This window comes from Chanos chanos, chromosome 5 (assembly GCF_902362185.1).
Source record: "Chanos chanos chromosome 5, fChaCha1.1, whole genome shotgun sequence".
Classification (NCBI taxonomy): Eukaryota; Metazoa; Chordata; class Actinopteri; order Gonorynchiformes; family Chanidae; genus Chanos; species Chanos chanos.
In genome coordinates, this window is record NC_044499.1 from 35,123,541 (window position 1) to 35,135,430 (window position 11,890).

An 11,890-nucleotide genomic window follows, 5' to 3' on the forward strand; every position below is an offset into this window, starting at 1 on the left:
TCACTGAAATAACTCAGATGGACACCATTAAAAGACTCAGCATGAAAGGTTGGCATTGAGAGAATACCAGTTTCTTGTGCTAGTCTGAATGTGAGACTGTGGCTGTTTATTAAAGGGGATGTGAGAGACCGTACAGGAATTTTACAGTCTCACGCTGAAGGTCGATGAAGAGCTAGTACTGCAAAGCAAACATCATGTAAATTCATCCAAGGCAGTCTCAAACCACCAACTTTGGGGCAGGGAGTCAGGCACCCAAGCAGGTGATCTGGGTGATTATCTTCAACCAAATCACCTCCACGCCAATATCCGAAATAGCAGCACTCCCTCTAGTGTGATATGGCTTCATTAGAATTTCATAGTGCCTTTAGTTTTTCAGTGTGATACCATACACTATATTTGTGCCATTATTTTCACTTTAAACCATACACAAACACATGCACGCATGCACGCATGCACGCATGCACGCATGCACGCATGCACGCATGTGCGTGTGCAATCTCACACACATGCTTCAATAAGTTACTTATAATTGTTTTTGGAAGTTTAACCTATTTATGATATATGTCAACCTTTTTTTGGCTATTCTCAAATCTTGTTTATTTTGTGTTTGCAGCCAATCCGATCTTCATAATGCAAATTGTTCACCTGCATGTTGATTACACATAATAATGTTAACTGACATTGATGTCAGACTGATTTAACAAGTTTATATGCAAATCTGTGTGGCCAACCTTCTCACCTAAAATGTGTAGAAGAAGAGAGAACATATCCAATTAAAAAAACAATGTAAGAGCATTATAATCATAACAAATCACATTACTTTTACATTTGATACTAAAGTACATTTTAAAAGCAGACATTTTAAAAAGTGGACATTTAAATTGAGGATTTTTACTTTTATTGGGGTAATACTTTATCAATGGTATCTCTACTTTCACTAAAGTACAGGTTTTGAGTGCTTCGTCCACCACTGTCTAATAGACATTGAAATGTCCTTCTCACTGTGAGGTGCCAGGGGTAAGGGAACCGCCCCAGTAATTGAGGGGTTCCTATGTCAAATGCCAACAATGGCAGTTCTCTGTGGATATGCCCTTGAATGGAATTCTTCAACCTGAAATAGGTCCAGATATGTTCAAATTCTGATATAGAAAATATGTGTAACTTACTTCTGGATAAGGAGGCCAGTTGGCTGAGTTAATGTTTGTGTATGATAAGCTTATAGCATTCTCTCTATGGCTACTTCTTATATATGTAATACACATGTTTAAGCATTCATAAGTAAACCTCCTATATCTTACTACTATATCCTCACCTACTATATCTTCAGTTTGGCTGTTTTCTTGGTTTTTATTCTGCGGATATCAGTCTGGATATTGAATGACACAACATGTCTGGGCTCTGTGTAGCTTTATTAGTTCTGCTTGGTCAGGGAAAGCTGGTCAAGTGTTGTCTGTCCTTATAATCTTGCATTACCACCACTGAACTGCAGCTATTCTGACCTCACCCATACACCCCAGCACCCGCCTGCAGCTCAGTGCTTCAGAATTGTCCCATGAAACTTATACCATTCAAGTGTGTTGTGGAGAACCTCTGCAAGCTCCATTTTCACTTAAGCTAATAAGTGCCGGGGATAAAATACAGAATGTCAGCTTAAATCTGAGACTATTCTTATACACATACCATAATGAGCCATTTTGAAAGGACCACACGTTTTGAATAATCCCCCCTTTTTAATGTAGCACTCGAGCCGGCTGATATTATGTACAGAAGTCATTTTTGGTACTCGGTTGCATATCTTAGGCTTGCAAAGTCTTGCAGTAAGACATTTCTGCTTGTGTCAGGGCTTTTTCCTTTTTTCTCTTCTTCTTTTTTTTTTTCTTTGACCTTTTCCTAAGCTGGGACCTTCAGCTTTTCTAGTGTTAACTTATACAACCTGTCATAACCTGTGGATAACTGATTAGTGCTTTATTACTTTTCATCACATTCTACCCCCTGAAGTAAAGTATCAATGGTATCAGGTCAAACAAACGAGTCTAAGGTGAGTTATCCACATGTTAAGATAATCCACAGTGTTAACCTATGCAAAAAGTGCATACAGGATGAAGACTGAAGCAACTCACTCTAGTCAATGTTAAACCCAGGAACATCATGGGGCAGTGTTGTTTCTATGTTGGCTCTACAGTTCAGTAGCATGAAGAAAACAATTGCAGCAATACTTTGGAGCCACTAGAAGCACAGTCTTTCCATGTAATTTGTTCTTGACTTTTTTCTTTTTTCATTATTATAAAATCTTTTATTTTAATGTATCTACACTGTCGGCTAATATTTACTCTAACAAGGTGTTGATCTATGAATTTGAGGTTGAAGCTACACTTTCAGCAATGTCACAGTCATCTTCCTAAGGTTAAAGTGAGCGCTGCATTCGTTAGCTGGCAAACGTTATCTTCGTATATCATCAAAATCTCCCTACGATGCTGAGATGAGGTGTCTCTTTTCTCAACTGTAACCGGTTGACGTTTGCTTCAATACAACGTGTCATTTGGCTGTCCACAACCAACACAGTGTTGAAGGTCATGTGACTATATGGTGCCGGCTGTCGTGCTGATGCGGTGCTCGTACCTCAGCGTGGTATAAGTATTTTAGAAGCATATGTGTAGGTAGACCACTGCAATGCGAAAGGGATTCCTGAGGGAGCCAACACGAACATTTCAAGCGCGTGACGGTTTTTTTTGTTGTTGTTGTTTGTTTGTTGTTTCCTCACAGGCAGGCAGGTACCAGCTGTCAGATTCAACGACGGAGGAAAATGCAGGATATACTCTTGAAGCCTTTTAAAATAGCCTCGCAAAAATGTCAGTGTAATCTTATAATGTGCTTAAATGTGGTAATACTATAAAATGTTAACATGTTTACTTTCATCTCATTGTATAGTACCCTGCTGCTAGCTGACATCAAAATGAATGGTACTTTTAGCCTGTGTGAAAATGCTCTGGCAAATGTCCTCAACAACATTGTCGGAGTTTAATGTTGGAAATTTCCCAGCATTGACGGCATCTGGGTGCTGGAGCGTATGGGTGAGAATATCTGCTGTTCAAAGGAGATAGCTTAATACAAGATTATAAAGACTTGAACAGCAACCCACGCCCTAAAGAAACTAATAAAGTTGAACTTTGACTCTAGAACATGGCACTTTGATTATAAATATGTCGAACTGTGGGTTAACGCTACCCCAAGCATACACCGACTCTATTAAATTAACAATTAAAAAAACAGCATCGCTTTCTCGTTTAAAGGATAAAGACAGGGCTTTTAAACACGTGGTTACAGTTTATGATTAGTTTATGATTCAGTTCAAGAATTAGAATGATCCTCACATTCTGCTGAGCTGATTTGCGCGGGGATGTATTTATGTTTCACTTTTTATTTGTGGGACATCACCCCAGGATTTATGGTTTTGAAATTACAGTGGTCAAGACAGCATCAGTTCATGCTATGCTAAGACCTATGAGCACAGTATAACGTTACACTACCGAACATCTGTCACAAAAAGTCAACATTAGTGTCCCTTAAGAAAGTTACGGAATAGATACAAGTTAGCTTCATAATACCAAGTAATGTTTTTACATGTATAGCAATAATAGTAACTGTAGTAGTAGTTGTTCAGTTTGTGAATATTAGTTCTGCTGAAGAATATGTGAATAGAATTTCTCTTATCTTAAAATGTTTAATGTGTATTTAAGACAAACTGGTTGGTGAGATGAAAATGGCTACACTTTGTGAAGGAGACTGACCCTGTGGTTTTTTTCCCTCCAGTATGTGTTGCTGATTAACAGCCACTCAGTAGTGAAGGAGCATATCCTTATTCCAACTCTGAAGTCCTTATAAATTGTCAAATTCTTTTTATGTAACTGACTCCAAACATAGGGTACTTCGTAAGATTGGGATGAATTGAAAATTGTATGGAATGATGAAAAGGGTACGTAGGTGAGAATAAGCCTAACAGGTTTTCAGAACTCTTCAGTCTCACCTAATCAAAGCCTTTCTGTATTTATTTGTTTATGCTGTGGAATGAATGCAAAATGGGATTATGGAAATGATGAAAATCTGATATGAAAACTAAACCGAGCAATATGAAGTTAAGGTTCTGTGTGCTCCCTGTGGTATTGTTCTGGTGCTGTGATTAGAGAACCCAGCCTGGTTTGCTTTGTTTTTACAGGGAGAATTCCTGGAGACTCAGGGGTAGCTAAGCTTTGCTTTAGTTTTTATGCGTAGTGTTGTTTGCACACCCTTGTAAAATGAGTTATGGCTGAAAAACGTTCTCTTGCGTATGTTTAACACAAGAAGTGAAAGTGACTCTGGAGTCTATCATGAAGTCCTCTTCCTGGACCTAAGTAATTCTGCCAGTCCACCCTTTCTCCTCTTAGGCCTGCTCAGCTATCTAGATCACCACTTCCTGCAGTTCATGGACAGAGTGGACAGCCTGTGATCAGCCTCCAAACAGTCAGTCAACCCTTTTTACCTGCTTTCCCTTTACCTGTCTGAGTACCTCTCATTCAACAGCATTTCCTTTTCATATTTCCCTATTTTTCCAAAACATCCCCTCTCTCTGCATTTTCTCCATGTTGGCCTCCCATTTCTGTCATCCTCAGTGACTACTTCCTGTTAGTTTTTCTTTTTGGCATTCATCCTAATTTTGATTATTAACAGGGTTCTTGCACACACTCTCTCTCTCTCTCTCTCTCTCTCTCTCTTAGGCCTCTTCATGGCCTCCCATCCGGACCTTTTTGCATCTGTGAGTGGAATCCGAGTGGAATTTGGAATTTAAAGTTCATGGCTAGAGTAGCATCCCTCCAGCTTCTTGAATTTCAACATGAGACCATTATTATTTATTATGGAAAACAAATAGAGCTGAATGAACCTTTTGACTTTAAATTCCATGTCTGCATCGGAGTCAACACAAAGACAGGGAAAAAAGATTTATTTGTGTTTAATCTACTCACTACTGTATTAAAAATGGAGAAATCCATGGGATTAGCCTGAAAAAAGGGTCATTTTTCTAGAGAAGTAATTTCAAGAGAAGAAGTGGTTCTGTAATGACTGAGTTCTGCAATGGTCTGGTGACCTGTGTTTTTCCTGCCTTTTGCCCAGTGAGCGCTGGGATAGGCTTTGGCACTCTGTGATCCTAATTAGGGTAAGCATTTGTAAAACGAATGATAATCGAGTTATACGATCTAACTGCAGAGACATGATGTTTAATAAAGACTTTCACCAAAATCAAAAACACAACTCAAGAACATTGGTCAATGGAACAAGCTGAGTTAATAACAAGCAGGAAGTAACAATATAAAAAGAATGCCAAATCTAAATAAACAGAGTTCAGAGAACAAATAACCACTCACTCACACATTCACTCACTCATTTTCAAAGCCACTTATCCTAATTAGGGTCACGGGGGGTACTGGAACCCATCCTAGCGTTCACTGGGCAAAAGGTGGGGAAACACCCTGGACAGGTCGCCAGTCAATACAGAAACAAATAACCTGTCAAGGATAAAATAGGAACTAGGTCAAACAGAACGACAGTGAATAAAGGCTCGATAATGGTGAAAAACACACAATCCCTCAGTAGGGAGAAAACTGAAAATGGGTACTATATGTACAAGGTAGGATAATTGAGTCAATGTGCAGAAGGTGTTCTTACTAGGTGGAAATGGCTGAACAGTGAGCCGTGTAGCAGGTGTGACAGGCTCTCAGGTTTCTTCACAAGTACATATTTTTCTCTCTTGGTTTACAAGAACTCTAATCATCCTTTTTACACTTGCCAAACATCTGCAAAACAGGTTTGTGGAAAGACTTCAGTCTCTGATCTGCAGTCTACTGCCGTGATCAGGGATACAAAAATGTGCTGTGAAGACCCTTTGGCTCACTTCACTCAGTTATGATATGAGGTTGTTGATGGAAGAATGCGATAATGAAAATAATGAATAGTATTGAATCACCAAACCAAAGAACAGACTGGTTAGAGAGCTGCGTCAGGGATGTGGGGATAGCAGAGAGTACCCCTGTGACACATACACTTTTTTTTTTTAATTTATTCACAGGCTGGGGACAATAGATACCAAACTGAACTCTAAAACTCAATGTTACATTTTGACAACAAATTTGCATGCCTCCTATTTTTACTGCTCGAAAAAACGCAGTTGTACAAGTGAACCTGACACTACTGAAGGCTGTATAAAATTCTGCAAGTGACTTACAGATGCTTTAATGAGTGTACAGACTTTCATTTGAAACACATAAGGAAAAGCTGTGAGATATCTTGCAAATATTTACACATATTTAAAACATTTGTTAACAGTTTGTTCATTATTAAATGTTAATTTCTAAATAGCTTTAAAAACGATCTCTCCTATCAAGTATTGCCAGGCATGTTTGCTTTTTCAGTGGCACTACGTGTCAGAATAATCTTTGTGTTTACATGTTGCATTGTGTTCCTGTTGGTCTCTTATTTGGATTTGGAATGAGAGTGTTCGTCGGTCTTTTGCTATAATGGTCTTCCACGATCTAACGTTTATTTGCCATTGCTGATCTCACCAGTGCTGTCTTTCTTTTTAATAATGCACCAAACCATTAATGTTGGCTCAGCTCATGTTTTTTCTGTGTTTTTGATTTATTCAGAATTTTTTTTCTTTCTAGCTGAACAATTGCCAGCTTTTCTCTTGCTGACATTTCTTTGGTCCTCATGTTCTCAGACACCAGCAAGATACCAAAAACGTGTCACTGTTCCATTATTTTTTCTCATTCGTTGGCTTGGTAGGAGAGAGAACAAGGCTGAACACATAAAAAAATAATGAGCAGTTGTGAATGGCTGTGGACATTATTGCTTGAATTCACAATTTACTGAACAATCTTGCTTTATAGCAACTTGGTGTGTTGTGTGGTGCACATGCAGGAAACAGTGGTTCAGTCAGACCAGATCTGTGGTAGCCACTAACAGGCATCTCAGTAAACTTGATCCATGTATAAAATTGTGAGGTTAAAAATACTTGAGCCCATTCTGCAGCTAATTCTATCTAACAGATGTTCAGTTGGCCTGGCTGGATGGGGAGAACAGGTGCTCGTACATCTGGCCACAGGTTATGTTGAAGATAAGTAACACATCAACTCTTGGTCCATGGAACGGCTAAGAGGGTCAGAGAGTGTTTTATGTAAGAAGTCCTGGATCCAATCTCTGACCTGAAAAAGAGTAGGGAGCCAGCAGACGATCTGGGAATAGAGCTGTCTCTGAACTGTCTTAAAGTACATCAGTCTGATGTTTGCTGTCTGTCTCTCTCCACTCTTAGCTTCTCTGTGTCACCAACTGCTCTAATTAGACATTCTGGTATGAGGGAAGCCGATCTCACATCCTGTGAATGAATGTGAAACGCAGATGAAAGCCCTGACTCTTAAATTTCTACAAAACCAGGTTGAAAGAGGGGGAACCATGTTATATAAAAGTGAATAAATACGTGTAAAAAAAGAAAAAATGTTGCCAATCTAGTGTGCAAAATCATATCATTCATTTCAAATCATATGCAGAAAATAAACATGCTCATCTAAGTGAATCAACCTTTTACTTCTCTTCTGACATTATGAGATTGTTGTAGATGAAAGGAGGAAAATAAAGGTAAGACATGACGCCCTACGCCCCCCCACCCCTCTTCAGCTATGACAAACTGACAGTTTTGACACATAAAGAGCCAAAGGTGGAATCGAACCATGGAACAGTGTCAGGATAGAATTGTCCGATGGCAGCTGTCAAAGACAGATGCTTTGAACAAGCCAATTGCTTTAACTCACAAGAGATTCCATTACCCAAGTGAAAAGTGGAATACTGAATACTGTGGAAAACTGGAAACTTTTCATCCATGTCGAACTGTGCCATTTCATTTTGATCATTATTAAAATATTAAAGTACAGGTTCTTTTGTATATTTAATCCAGATAATATATGCTGACTTATATAATAGCATTAAAGAGAATTCTTATGAATGCAATAACTTAAATAAATCTTGACAGTTCTCACTAGGAAACATAATTATGGCTGTGAGGTTTCTAAATTCAGTTTATGTATGAGCCTGACTGGGTCAGACCCTAACATAAACTGTGAGATTTTTCACAAAATCATTCTCTACATTATACTAAAGAGCACTGAGGAGAATGGGATTTCTTATGCTCTGTTACTCTGTGAATATCCATCATGGATACTGAGGTTAAAAGGTCTGATTCAAGCCATATACTACTGAAATTATATATAGTCCATTCAAATATTGAGAAGAACAACAAAAAAATGGAGTAAAACATCTGGTTCTCTAAACATGTTAGGACAGCAAATGGAACAAAGGACAAAGTGCAGAGGAAGGATGAGATGATGTCACTCTTTTTCAGTGCGTTGTTTTGAACAGCAGTTTTTGGTTTGTGCACACAATGCAACACGTCATGCTTTAAACATCAGAGAGGGTTGTACAGCAGGCCATAAGAGAATTTACAATCATTAACCTCCCTCCTGTAGCTAAATGCTTTCCCCTTAAATAAAAGTACAGCCTCAAGGTCTGTGTCTAGGTGTACAGTAGGAACAGAAGAGAAGTTTATGAAGAGGGAGATCTCTACTTTAAGGATAATGCATACAATAAAGCTACATTTCAGATATTGTAATGGTACCCAGTGCATGGTGAGGTTCAGGGTAAAATTTAATCTTGAGCTGTGATTCAATAAACTATGGAGGAACACATGTCTTTTTTGTATTTGTGTAGCAGACACTGAAGTTGCAGCATTACTTCTTGGCAAATAGAAATGACATCAGTCAATAGAAAAAGACATCAGTCATATGTGCTACACTACTATTTTCATGTAACTTCTCTTAACTTTTGCCCCCCCCCCCCCCCCCCCCCCCGCCCCCCAAACCTTTTAATTATCTGGATCCCCCTATACTTACATGTCAGTGGATACTGTCAGTTTTTGGCCCGTGAAGTTCAAACAAATTGGCACAAAGATGCCAAAAAAGAGAAGGTTAGTGTTTTGGAAGATCTGCAACTGTGTTCCCATGTCTGTTTTCACTTCTTCATTCATGTTGTCCTTCTCAGTGCAAGATGTGTTTGGCCTGTTTAATTAATGTATTTACATTACACTGCAGAGTTCAGACATAAACGGAGTTTATATAGAGTTCAAATTCAAATATAGCCCGATGTTTGTGTTTGTACCACAACTGCGATCAAATATTTTTGTAATTATGAAATGTTGGCTGCTTCAGTTTCTGTGTTCCAAAATGACAGAAAAAAAACACCTTAAGTTAAAAAGGAAGGTTAAATATTTATGTTTTAAGTAATTTGTTGTTGACTACACATAGTTTAAGGAGGATAAACACTGTTTCTCTGCATAAGCTAACATTCAATTTGCTGGAAATGGAAGCTGATGTTAATGTTACAAAACGTGATGGCAATTGTTGTAGTAGTTTGTTTTCATTTTAATGATGTGGTCTTACAAGATCAAGCAGAACTCTGAACTCTCAAAGCAAAGCGATTTATTTTGAAACAAACACATCATTCAAAAACATGAATTTTAGAGCACCAAAGCTAATCCTTGTGTGTGTCTAAAGTGAGATTTAAAAAGAGACTAAGGACTGAAGACAAAGACTATCAGAAAAGACATAAAGGAATCTGTCAAACTTCAGAGACATTCATTTCTCTCAAAGGAGCTGTGTGGTCAGATAAATGAGAATGTTGACATTAGAATTTAACTCAGCATGAAGGAATAATTTAGCACACACTAAACTGACCACCCAAGTGGTCTCCATTCCCCTAACTTAGCCCAAAAACAAATGCCGATCATTAATAATGAAAAAGACCATTACACAGAAGAAGACTACAACACTTGCTTTCTTTCTAAAGGATATGAATGCGACCAGCCCTAGAGAGAATCCCTGGCGGAGCAATTAAATATGGGCAGGGAATATCACAGCTTCTATGTTTGGCCAGAACAGAGAAAATCTAAGGGTGAGTGAACCAGACACAGTCAAATACACGGCCTGACCAAAAAAAAAAAAAAAAGTCGCCATTTGGATTCTGAGCCTCTGGATGCAGTGTTATGATCTGGAGCTTCAGTTGGTCAGGTCTAGGCTCAGCAAGGTTACATGGCAACAAAATGAAGTTCGCTGAGTACCTGAATGTACTGAATGACCAGGTTATCCTATCAGTGGATTTTTTTTCTTCCCTGATGGCACAGGCATATTCCACGATGACAATGCCAAGATTCATCGGGCTCAAATTGTGAAAGAGTGGTTCAGGGAGCATGAGGAATCATTTTCATGTACGAATTGGCCACCACAAAAGTCCTGACCTGAACCCCATTGAAAGTCTTTGGGATGTGCTGGAGAAGACTTTACAGAGTGGTTAGACTCTCCTGTCTTCAAAAAGATCTCAGCCAAAAATTAATGCAAGTCTGGACGTAAATAAATGTTGTGACATTCCATAAGGTTATCGAAACGATGCTGTGGCGAATACGCACCGTAATCAAAGCTAGAGGCCATCCAACGAAATATTAGAGTGTGCGACTTTTTTTTTTGGCCAGGCAGTGTACATCATAATAACAGAGGAAAAGTAGAAGAAGAATCATTTCTGCACTGTGATTGGCAGGTTTTATCTTTCCCCCTAAGCAGAAAGAGTCAAATTTTCTGCAGTGTAACACTGGTGTATTCTCTTCAGTAAAGAGACAATAAAGGTATTACCCTCTTCAGTAAAGAGACAAAGATAACTTTTCTCTTACAATATGTATTGTGGAATACTGTAGAAAATACACCTTTGAGTTCACATAAGATCTTTCAGGTAAGTAGATGGGTACACATACAAAAGTTTTGGCATTAAAAATTAAACTAAAGCGAAGTCAAAGAACAGAGTGACAAATGTAGTGCTCACCAGAGCAAAATTCTTGTCTGCCTCTGTCAGCAAAGTTCACTCTCTGTGCCCAAAATATGCTCTTTGTCAAATATGCGTGTTCCGCAATATCAAATATTTTGATTCCAATCTGAAAGGTTTGCTATATTTATTCATATATTCATCTAAGCAAAACAAAATCTATGAGTACACATAAAACATTCATGCCACTGAAAGGTGATAGGCTATTGCTCAACCCAAAAAAAACCTAACAACAAAAAAACCCACTTATTAACACGAATCACTTGCAATGGTGAGTTATAGCAGTAACTAGTGTGACCTATAGCAGGACATGCCTCTCACATATTTCTATAATCTATAGATTCAAGATGGGGAAGGTTGGGACAGCACCTGCAGAATTCATGAGTTGACAGGATGAAAGAACAAATGCTAATCTAAATATTTCAGATACATTTATGGTTAGAAAATTGCTCTGAAAACTAAAGACCCCTGGTTCATTCGATCTGTTCACACTTAGAGTTGACCATTACTTGACAAAGGGTTACAGAACATGCTTTGAGAGAAATGATGATCCAGTATGCAGAGTGACATGAGCTATATGTGTAACCAGTGAATATAAGCATGTCTGAATTTTAAAGGTTAATGGGTAGACTGTCAGTTTGATCAAACAAATGCAAAGTCACATATGTTTGGCTCTTACTTGCTACAGTAGCTCTGCAGTCAAGTGGTGAGTTTCATTACTGATGTTTGAAAGCAGGCAGCGTAAGGCCAAGATTTTCTTCATTCCAATGTCATCTTTCAAGAAATAAAAAAATCAATTCATGCATTAGCCTGTAAACTATCTCTATATTTAAAAGGTTGTGGAGGGTGTCCAAACTTGAACTGGCACTCTATGTTACATTCTGCAAGCAACAATTTATCTCTGCATATGACTGACTGTTCTCACTTGCCACTATGTGCCTTCTAT